This window comes from Marmota flaviventris, chromosome 8, assembly GCF_047511675.1.
Source record: "Marmota flaviventris isolate mMarFla1 chromosome 8, mMarFla1.hap1, whole genome shotgun sequence".
Lineage (NCBI taxonomy): Eukaryota > Metazoa > Chordata > Mammalia > Rodentia > Sciuridae > Marmota > Marmota flaviventris.
Window position 1 is genome coordinate 92,037,588 of NC_092505.1, and position 12,585 is coordinate 92,050,172.

Sequence of the window (12,585 nt, forward strand, 5' to 3'; positions counted from 1 at the left end):
CAAAATACTACAGAGAATTAGTCAATACTAGTGGGATAAAATAAATGATCTATTTTTCCTTTTGCTTGTCTTTAGCATATGTAGGGCTATGATTTCATACACATTAAAAGCTAGTGAGAAGATGAAATGTCCCTGGAGGGTATTCTCCTACTATTATTACAGCCCATCAATTTATATATTTTTTCAAAACAATTGGCAAATGATGAGATAAAAAATAATTGAGATGGGAAAACTAATTTTGACTAGTATATTCAAAATACTAAGTTCAAAGAAAAGTATATTAATAGATCCTATGGACATTTGTGTTATGGTTTAGATATGAGATGTCCCCCAATTGTTCATGTGTGAGACTATGCAAGAGTGTTCAGAGGTGAAATGATTGGGTTATGAGATCTTTAACCTAATCAATGCATTAATCCATTGATATGGATTAACTGGGTGGTAACTATAGGCAGGTAGTTTGTGGCTAAAGGAAGTAGGTCATTGGGGGCATGACTTTGGAAGGTATTATTGTGTCCCTGGTGAGCTGAGCTCTCTCTGGTTTCTGATTGTCATGTCCTGAACTACTTTCCTCTGTCACATCTTTCCCCCATGATGTTCTGCCTCATCTGGGACTCAGAACTATGTACAGAGACGGTTGACCACGGACTAAACCTCTGAAACTGTGAAACAAAATAAACTTTTCCTCTTCTATGCTTTTCTTGTCAGGTTTTTTGGTTATAAAAGTGGAAAGTTGACTAAAACAATTTGTAAAATTCACATAACTATGCCTATATTTCATAATCTAAAAATGACCTTGAACAGCATCTAATGGAGTTGGTAGTCAAGAAATACTAAATGAAGGAAAAAGTGAACACCTCTCCTCTGGAGATTGCCGCTGCTAGGGTTTATATTCCTCAGATGTAGGCTTATTGTATTTAGTTACTTAGGCCCGACCCACTCTCCCTGGGCTCAAAGCCTAGTTTTGCTGTTTACTTTGTGACCTTAAACAAGTGACTTAGCCTCACCAAGCCTCAGCTGTTGCATCTGAAAAGTGGGGAAAGATGGCAATGGTATCTGCCCCTTAGAGGTTGTTTGGGTACGATGAGTTAATACTAGTAAAGCTAGTTAGAACATGTTTGGTTAACTACAACCTGTTAGGTAGTAATCACTCAATGATGGTAAGTTATTAAGTTATCACTTTTATTAATTGCAGTTGATGTATACAGTTACCAACAGGGTAGGAGATTTTAGGAAGTTAGTCTAGAAAATATCAGAGATGCCAAATGGATTGACACAGGTTCCTAGCATATGACCTTATTTAATAATATTCTGATAAAAAAGAGTTATTTCATTCATAAGATTGACTATAGAAAAATGATTATTCACATGGAAGTTAAAAGAAGACTTGTTCCTTCTGCACAGAATATTTTCATAAGTAACTAATGGTTACCTAAGACTTAGTCCTCTAGGCTTTGTGTTGTATGCCAAATTCTTAGTCCACCAGGGCAGCCTGATAAGTTACCAGTAAAACACTAGACTATTTTGCACTTCTATATTTTATATTTATAATGACAGTAGCCCTGCCAGCTGTCCATAAATGTAAGCTCAAATCTGTGGCTTTGGGGATAATTGCTTCTTGGAGAAATAACTCAAAAAGATGATAGATGAAAGTTGTATATATATAAACTCTCTGTGTATTAATCCCACCTACACCATGAGTTCTGAGACCTTGGGCAAGTAAATTACTCTTAGGCATATTTTCTTCTATGTAAAATTATGTTATATACCATCTCATTAGATTATATGGAGGATTGAAACTCATGAAAAAATGCTCTCAAGTACAACAGATAGAGACTATCTATCTAGGTTTGAATCTTGGCCCTGGTACTTATTAGAAGTATGGACAAGGGCATCTTGACTAATCTCTCTGTATTTTAATATATGCATAAAAAAGTTAGTGATTGCTAACTTTACTAGCATTACTGAATATAATATTGTTCTAATCAATATGGCTTACAATTTTCTTTTATTTCCTGATTTATACAGAGTTGGAAACAGTGTTTGAAACAAAAAGAAATATTTATTTAATAAATGAATCACATATCCACTTTGAAAAAAAATAATTTGTCCTGAATTGCAGATCAGAGATAGGCCAATATGAAGATAAAAGGGCTTTATTAGCAGCCTTTCACAATTGTCTAGCCATGAAGTAATGAGGAAATGAAATAAAGGAGTAACAGTGGAAATGTGTGAACACCGATGGTAAGAGTATAAATGGAAGTCTGTTTAGATCATTGGGATGAGCCACTGAGACCACTAAAGCTGGAAGAGCAGTAAGAAAAGAAGACCCTAATTAGCCGGGCACAGTGGTGCACACCTATAATCCCAGTGGCTTGGGAGGCTCAGGCAGGAGGATCCTGAGTTCAAAGCCAGCCTCAGCAAAAGCAAGGTACTAAGCAATTCAGTGAGATCCTGTCTCTTTTTAAAGTACAAAATAGGGCTAGGATGTGACTCAGTGGTCGAGTGCCCTGAGTTCAATCCCAGGTTAAAAAAAAAAAAAAAAAACCTAAGTAAAATACTGAAGAGGATTATTTGTTGGTGAAGGATAAAGAATCATGAGACAAAAGTATCACAGATGCTCAGAGAAGAGCAAAGAATAGTATCAAGGGCTAGAGTGAGGCCAAGTATTGTGAGCAGGGCTGGAATTAGGGGTGAGATGAATGACCCACTCACCTTGGGTAAACAAAATAAAGAAGGTTCAGGAGGAAAAAAAAAACTAACAGAAGTAATATTTAAATATATCATTTTCAAGTGAGAATTAAGGGGTTGGGGCTGCAGCTTAGTGGTACAGCAGCACTTGCCTAGCATGCCCAAAGCCCTGGGTTCAATCCCTAGCACAGGGGGCAGAGGGGCATGGCAAAATTAGAATTAATAAAAAAGAATCCGCAATGAACAAAAATATAAAAATGAAAGGCAGGCTGATGTTTGTGATCCTGCAGCATGACAGCCTGCACTTCCTGGGTCTGAGCAGCCTTTGCTTTCCCACTGGGTAGGTTTATGGGGTTGACAATGTGTGCCAATAGATTGGGACTTTAGACATGGTTTTGTGGAGAGAATGTTTATTCACCTTTTCCTCTCAGTTCAAAATATGGGAGTGTATTTTAATAAGTAGAGACACACCTTTTCCTCTTATCTCAGTTTCTGATATGGGTTGGCACAACCCCGAGACTTGGAAAGCTTCCTTTGGGTTTAGCAATTAGAAAGGCATTGGTGACAGTGAGAGTAGTTTTGATGTGGTAGTGAAAAGAGAGACTACAGTTGCTTAAAGAGAATGTAGGTTGAAGGCAAAGGGATAAAAAAGGTGATGTTTGAGAAAAGAAGGCTGATAATCCATGAAGCAATAAAGTGTTCTTTTATTCAAATTTGTCCCAAATCTGACTGGAGGTAGTAAAAATATAATATGAAAACATTGGTTATTCCCACTGTACACCTTTAGACAGACTGCTATCTTCATTGTGGCAATGTGGCATATTTATAGTCTATCCAATTAACCAGTATCACCATGGTTTGTTTGTTTATTTATTTAGTTTATTTATTCATTCATTCTAATCAGTTATACATGACAGCAGAATGCTCTTTGATTCATTGTACACAAATGGGGCACAATTTTTCACTTTCTGATTGTACACAAAGTAGGGTCACACCCTTCGTGCGATCATACATGTACCCAGGGTAATGACATCCATCTTATTCCACCATCTTTCCTATTCCCATGCCTCTTCCCCTTACCTACCTCCTTTTGGCCAATCCAAAGTCCTACACTCATCCCATACCCCCTCGTTATGGATTACCATCTACATATCAGAGAAAACATTTGGCCTTAGGTTTTGGGGGATTGGTTTACTTCGCTTAGCATGATATTCTCTAACTTCATCCATTTACCTATAAATGCCATAGTTTTATTCTCTTTTATTGTTGAGTAATATTCTATTGTATATATATATCTCACAGTTTCTTTATCCATTCATCTACTGAAGGGCATCTAGGTTGGTTTCACAGTTTAGCTATTATGAATATAGCTGCTTAAACATTGATGTGGCTGCATTACTATAATATGCTGTTCACACTTCTGAAATGTTTTTGACAATGTGTTTGTTGACACAGCTTTCTTATAAATGTATCTCAGGAATCATCTGTATAGAAAACTACACATATACATGCATACATATATGACAAAGGGGAAACTTTCCTATTTAGGGAAACATTTTAGATAGGCATGAACTTTACATAAAATACACACATGAATTAATGAGTAAAAAGATGGTTATCTAGTAGCCATCTAATCAAGTCAAATTTGTCTTTAGAATGTCACAGATGACCTCAGGCTGAGGACCTTTTCACTTGATTTATGAAATTAATGTTCTCTGCTCTTTGAATTTAAAAGTAAGTAAATCATATTTTAAAAAATTAAGACATAAACTAATGATTTATCTATATTTGCCTTACATGCACATGTGCCAAGGATTCTATTAGTAACATTTGTAAGAATATAACTGTTAGTAAAGGCCTTTGTCAACAAATGAAATTTTATACTTCTATTCTACCATGTTCATCACTCTTTAATCAAAATCTATAAGGGCTAAGATCAGAAAATTTTTGAAAAGGTCCATTCTTGGAAAAAAAGAGAATGAAACACTACAGGAGATACTGGAAATATACCAGATACCACATGAAATGTTAGGATTCTTCAGACCAAGCCAAACCACCATGCCCCCAAGGGCAAGGAACACAAACATGAATGAAGAACAATGGTATTCCTGAAATGTCAGAGGATTTGGAGTTTTTAAGAGAACATAATTGGAGTAGATATTGTTACAGGGTTAAAATTGGGAGGGAGCACTAGATCCATGAAGATGGAGAAGAGTGTGAGGAAACACTTCACTGTGGGTTTCTTGTGCACCTCCAGTCTCACCAGTCTTACTGAGACCTCAGTCTCAGCTGGGCTTTCCTTGAGGCCATTTTTTGACCATTATTTGTAAAACTAGAGCTCTCAGAAGGAGGTAACTCATAATGGAAATAAGTCAGGGGGCCCTGAAATGCACCTGGTCTCCCTCTGGTTAAAGAGCAATCTTGTGTACAATGGGCTGTAAACCCCTAATCTTGGGTTCCTTCTCCTATGGTAAGCCTCCAGATCCTCCAGCTCCTGTACCACATGAACTTGTAACATTTTGGGACTGGAAGAATCTTGCGACCACTCTGATTTCTACTTTTCCACACGAGTAACTCCAAGAGTCTTGTGCCTTCACTTAGCATTCAAGGAACAGGGATAGCTTAGACATTTGTGTCAGTGAGAGTTCTGCGATGTCAAGCTCTCCTCCGTACCACCAAACTTTTTTAAACCAGTCACAAGCTCATTTTCTGAGGGAAGGGAAACACCAAGTAATGAGACACATCTCACTTTTAGGTCAGTTTCTTTTCAAAGTTATGGAATTCAGGACTCTTGTCCAATTATGGTCCTGTCTCAGTGCTTCACAATCTTCATCTCACTGGTTATAAACACTAAATTTTCATGATTTGAGAAAAGAAGGCTGATAATCCATGAAGCAATACAACTTCTGAAGTGTTCTTCTATTCAAATATGTCCCAAAGCTGTCTGGAGGTAAGTAAAAATATAATATAAAAACAAAGGGGAAAACATTGGTTATTCCCCCTGTACACCTTTAGACAGACTGCTATCTTCACTGTGGCAATGTGGCATACTTATTATCCAATTAACCATACAGTATCACCATGGCTTGTTTGTTTATTTATTTATTCATTCTAATCAGTTATTTATCAGGCTATTTATTAAGATAGATTTTAAACATTCTCTTTCATTTGTTTATATAATGATTAAATTGTGTTTAGTAAATTATGCTAATTGTAGAAATATTTAATATCATATTCCAAATATAAAAATGTGTATTTTTATCATATCTTAAAAATCATTTGACAGCCATGTGTGGTGGCACACATGTGTAATCCCAGCAGTTTGGGAGGCTGAGCCAAGAGGATTACGAGTTCAAAGCCAATCTCAGTAAAAGCAAGGTACTAAGCAACTCAGTGAGACCCTGTCTCTAAATAAAATACAAAATAGGGCTGAGGATGTGACTCAGTGGTCAAATGCCCCTGAGTTGAATCCCTGGTAACAAAACAAACAACAACAAAAAATTTTTAATTTTTAACAATTTGACAGACTGTTTCTCATAGCTCTTTTCTTATTAACTATAATAGCTATATTTTATTAAATTTATTTTTTATTTGTTCTAATTAATTATATATGATAGCAGAATGCATTTGATTCATTGTACGCAAATGAAGCAAAACTTTTCATTTTTCTGATTGTACATGATGTAGAGTCACACCACATGTACCTAGGTAATGATATTCATCTCATTCATTTTATTCCACCATCATTCCTCTCCCCAGACTCCTCCCCTTCTCTCTCTACCCTTTGTTCAATCAAAGTTCCTCCATTCTCCTCACACCCCCCCACCCAGTATGGATCAGCATCCACTTATCAATAGCTATATTTTTAAACTTAGGTCTAAAGTTATAAACTCTTTCACATACATATTACTATATCCGTAATTATTAGTATAACATGCTATTTTACAAGACACATCTTCTTTAAGTATTAAAAACAATATTAAGAAATTGAAAAAAAATTGCTTGAAAATAATATATTCTGTCTGGTTAAATATTTAATAATCATTTAAATTCAACAACAGTCTGCTTAAGTTGAAAATATTGAAATTAGTCATGTAAAAAATCGTTTTAAAGTCAAGCACTGGAAACACACATTTTGTGCACTTCATTTCACTTTATAGTCTCTAAGAACTATTACAATTTTTAATAAACTTGTACCTGGGATTTGAAGCCAAATACTTACACTCAAAAGGCGAGAATTTATTAACCAAAAGGCACCCAAAGTGGTACTAAAATATATTCCCTATAGGTAAGTTTTAAATGGATTGTAAAAATGGCATTTTATTAATCTAGTCACAATTAAAGAACAACAGCTGTCCCATCTGCACCCCTGATGCCCATTTTTGTAATGATGATGATGATTTTTTTTTCATTGAAACACTGCTGATAAGCAAACATCTCATTGTTGAGTTCCAAAACTATAGTTCCACTTCTTTCATTGCAAAATATTTTGTCACAGGCTTTAAAATATGTCATTATAAATTTAGATTAATAATAATAAAGACTAAAACAAAGCACTTTCTATATTTTTCTTTATTTATATCCACCTGATATTTATTATACATCCATTACATCTAACAGATGAATCTATATCTGTATGTATATAACTATCATGTATAATATACATGATTAATTTATGTTAGATAATGTGTAAAATAAATTAGTTATAATTTGGCAGATAAGAAGTGTTTTTTAACATTTTTAGTTGTAATGGACACAATACCTTTATTTTTTTTAATTTATTTTTGTGTGGTGCTGAGGATCGAACCCAGTGCCTCACATGTGCAAAGCAAGTGCTCTACCACTGAGCTACAAGCCCAGATCAAGAAGTGTTTTTAATGGCCAAGTCATTGTCTTCCTTTTAAAATTCACAAATGTTGTGAAATGTACCTTTGAAAGCATAATAAAATAATACCATGCCTCAAAAACACTAACAATAATTTATATTTCAAATGTTACTTTAATAAACGTATACATCAAATAGAACCTCTGAAATCCTTTGTTTAAAGTACAGTGAAAATTGTATTGTCTTTCATAAAGCAAATTGCTTTTTGATATTTTTAATAAGGCTACTGTCAAATTCAGTCAGCTTTCCTGGAAGAATGTACTAGGTACAACTCCATTATCTCAACGTAATATTGCTTCAAACATTTCAAATTCAGGAGGATTTTGCTGCTTCTCTATCAACCATGTTTATGGTTAAAGTCAAAAGAGAAAATAATCAAAGAGTTAACAAACAATCACAATATATATTAACAACTCCTGAAAGCAATATTAGGGAGTACACTTATTACATCTTGCTGTGAAGTCTTCCTTAGGTCTTTAATCACCTTGGTTGCTAAGTTCTTCATTTACAAAATGAGAAACAAAAGATCTCAGAATGTGTAGTACATAAACACTGAAGTTATATGCCCATTTTAAAGTTAAGGAAATCGACTACACTTAACATCACAATTGTAATAAAATTACAAATGAAAGAAAAAATGCATAGGACCATTTATAAAAAGAATGTGTTTTTAATCTCCGCACACCATATAGGTATAAAGAGATGGCAGATTTTCAAGAGTAGGCTGATCATGTAATGGCCTATTAATGTTATCTAGTGTCACTGGTATGACAAGTGGCAGAAATGGTAGTTTCTAAAATATCTGAATATTTTTAACTATATGTTTGAACAGTTTTATAGAACTGTTTTTATAGAATTGCATTATGTCATATTAAATGAAGCATACTGAATATAATCTTCCTTTCTTAATATCTCAAGTCATTATCATGTGTGGCAACACTTTGTACAGTGATAACATCAGAGATTCCTCAGGTACACAGGGTTATTTTTCCTGCACATAGTTATTTTTCTCTATAATAGTTTCAAGAACAACCAGAAACACACAGAGAAAGAGAGAAAACAAAAAAAAAAAGATTGTTTTTTTTTTCCAATTATTTCTTTCCTATTACTTCTTACTATTCTTGCTGAATAATAATCAGTTAATTTATTTAAACATCATTACCTAAAAGGATATGACTCATTTTCTTGTACTTATATCTGTTTTGATGGCAGAGCCCTGCAAAAATTGTTACTGGGAGAGAACTGCTATTCCACAAGCCTTGGGCTGATAAAGACTTGGATTTAGACAGAGCATCTAGGCCAAATTTTGAAATTCACCATCTTGGAAACTTTAATTAAGACTCTCTGAACTTCAGTTTCCTTTGCTTGTAGGGATAATAATGTCAGTCTTCCACAGCAAAACTGAACACTCAACAAAGTCACTTTCCTCTACTTTCTAGTCCTATGAAGAAATACTCTGTTATCATCACTTCATCTCTCTGATTCTTAGTTTCTTGGTCAATAAAATTATGAAGGTTTGGACACTTGGTTCTAACTTTTTGTGATTTCATTTTTAATTATGCAAATTAGGATTGTAACTTCTTATTTCAGCTAGTTGTCCTTTGTAAATAATTGCAAACAAATTAGTAACATATTGTTCTTGAGTCACATATAGTGATATGAATTATTAAAATAATAATAAACATTTAAACAATATGTGATCCTAAATTCAGATAGGAAACAGGAAAGAAATAAACCCCCCAAATAGAATGCCTTATTGCAAAACTTTTTAATGGCATGTCTTATAATTTATAATTAATGAGTGAGAGTTTTTGTGAAAAAAAAGTTTCAAAAGTGAATTATAAGCTTATCAATATACTCAAGAGAAAAAAATTTCCCTAAAATTCCTAAATTTCTATTTAGCAATGTTCTAAAGTGTCATGTCTTACTACATGCTTAATATTCCATGAGAAAGTCTTGAGTATGTGGAAACAGAGGGGACAGTTGCTAATGAGATGTGAAATATAAATCCTTAAGATGTAATTACTACACTAAGAATATTTTTTAGAATTGTAGGGAAAAATATCTCTGAACCTTTTTTTATGGATCTCTGAAAGCACACATTTGGCCTACCAAACTGAAAGATTAAATGGTTGATCTTTTTCCAGACTTCTAATTAAGATATGTTTTCTTACAAATCTAAGGTATTTTGAAATCTGTATATTTTTAGATGTGTATGAAAAAAAGAAAAAAAAAAAAACAGGCATGTCATTTCTCTCTCCTCCTATCTTGCAGTCCATAGCATTATTTTCACACTTCAGCAGATGAACTGAAAGTCTCTGGTGCATCAAACCAATATCAACCTTCTTGAATTAATTACTTCTTTCACTCTCAGATATATAATGAGTCTCTCTGGGAATTGGCACAATTAAAAAAATAGAGAGTCACCAGCAAGACACGGGTAGCTGTCGCTTTAAGGCTGGTTCACTTTCTCCCCTATTCTACCAACAAGCTCTTCAGATTAGTATTCAGGAACTAAAATATCACTTCTGAAGGTGATCTCTGTTTTAAACAGTCTAGGTTTTCAGACCATTGAGGAAGAAAAGTCTTTTTTTAAGTTCCATATAATAAAACTAAATGTATTGTATAGTCTTCCAGATTTTTGTACAAAAGAAGTTCTTCAAAAAATACAATTCTAGGATCTGGGGTTGTGGCTCAGTGGCAGAGAGCTTGCCTAGCATGTGTGAGGCACTGAGTTCGATCCTCAGCAACACATATAAATAAGTAAAGGTCCATCGCCTACTTAATAAAAATATTTTAAAAATACAATTCTAAAATCTCATACTCATTTGCTTTATTTGTGTCTTTCAGAATATTAATATGTATCAAATAGGTACAGAGCATGTATTCTTCCACATTTCAGCTATGAAGCTATTTTCTGAAGGTTTTCAATAACAATTTTTATTCTATGCTTGAAAATACCTCATTAATACAGTAATTTTCAAAGAGCTGCACATCAGTTTCACTGAAGGAGATACACACACAGAGAGACACACACATACACACATAAAAGGGCAGGTATGTATATTTCTAGGATTGGCATTATATATATATATATATATACACACACACACACACACCCACCCAAACATAATACATAACACACACATGTATATACCCTCACACTCCCTAGTTACACTTGTAGTGATGCTGATTAGATGGACCTCGGCCAGATAAGGCATCTATTTGTCTTCTTAGATAAATTTTTGCCTGGCAATATTTTGCAGGAAAAAAGTTCCAAAGTTGAGAATTATTCTTAACATATTATTCATTATTGTTAAGTACTTAAAAATATATGCATCTATGTTGCAATTTATTATGATATTTGTATTTATGTATCTATAAATATAACACAAATGTGGATTTCTCTTTTTACTGGTATAGAATGAATAAATTTAGAACATCAGACTGGTTGTACCCTCATATTTGGAACTCTATGTAAAAACCTCATTACTTAAAGGTGTGAGACTGGCCACCTTGGTGGAATAAAGAAAGCAAAGCAAACAATACAATGAACAACAGATATGATAGATGTTTGATAGAGATAACTGCTTATCTGGTTACATGGCTGATCAGACTGGCTAGTCAGGTATTCCTTTCTAGCTCACCTTAGTTGTCTTCCCAGAGCAATGTCCTCCATCAGAGAAAATGATCTTCTCAAATAAAGAAAGACTATTTATTAATTTAAAAATTTTCTACATAATGAGATAAAAATGAATGAGGACATGAGATGCAAGGGAAAAATGTACAATAAGTCAAAGGCTAACACTAAGACTCGTAAAATATTTGGAGTTAGGTGCATGCAAATTATAGTAAACTAAAAATTAGACTATGAATGCTTTAGCTATCATAGGAAAGAAAATAACATGAACTACTCACTTAGGAATATTACAAATCTTCCTGGAACTGAAACCTAGAGAAATACTTTTCCAATCAGTCATCCCAGAGAGACCCCTGTGATGTGAAAATCCTTATCCATAACACCCCCACCTCCTCACCCCCAATCACAGATCTCCAAATGGTACAATGATATGTTTTACTGTCTTTTTATTATAACACCTTTTAACATTCAATACCCATCATTAACTCAATGAGGAAGTACTGAAACAACACAATGCAAGAATGCTTACAGTATCTATCTTGCTGTATCTATCAATATCAAGTATTTCTTGAAACTGGGTTGTTGATTTTTATTAGGTGAAAATGATAGGCAGATTTAATATGTTCTATTGTCAGACATACTGAGAGGAAGAAATCAAGTCCCTAACAAAATCTAAAAATGGCTGCACATACTTAAAATTAGGTTTCTCAACCTTAGCACAGGGCTTAGTTAAGAAAATATGAAACCTAATTGGAATAAGTGCTACTCCATCTTTGTATAAATATGTCAAAATAGTCTCTATTGTCATGTATAGCTGAAAAGAATAAATATTTTTTTTAAAAAAACACTGGAACATAAAAGAAAGTGGAAAAAAGACATGAAAAGAGAGGAAATCACTGGTCTTCTCTTAAAGAAATAAAATTATTTCATCTATGGATAGGTAGTACTGATAATTTCAACCTGTCCCTCCAAATACTGAAGGCCCATATAAACAACAATTATATGGAAAAGTTTCAATATTTTATCCATATAATTTCTGACTTTATCTAACATAATTTCTGATGAATCATGTATAATAAACTGGTGGTAAAAATGCGTACTTAGGTATCTAAGAGAAGTGGCTTGCTGCAAAGACTTTATGAATATAACTCACTCAAACATTGAAGAAGAACTGCAAACTTGATTAGGATTTGGGATAGATTTATTTTAAATCATTTTTTGGGATAGTAATCAGAGAGCAATGGCAATTGGCTAATATGGGCTATTTCTAGATTTTGACCTTAAAAAAACTTATTATTAGAAAGGGAAATGCACATCTCTCTTCTTTTTTTATGTAGATTACTGCAGGGTTGGAAATAGAAAGAGAGTC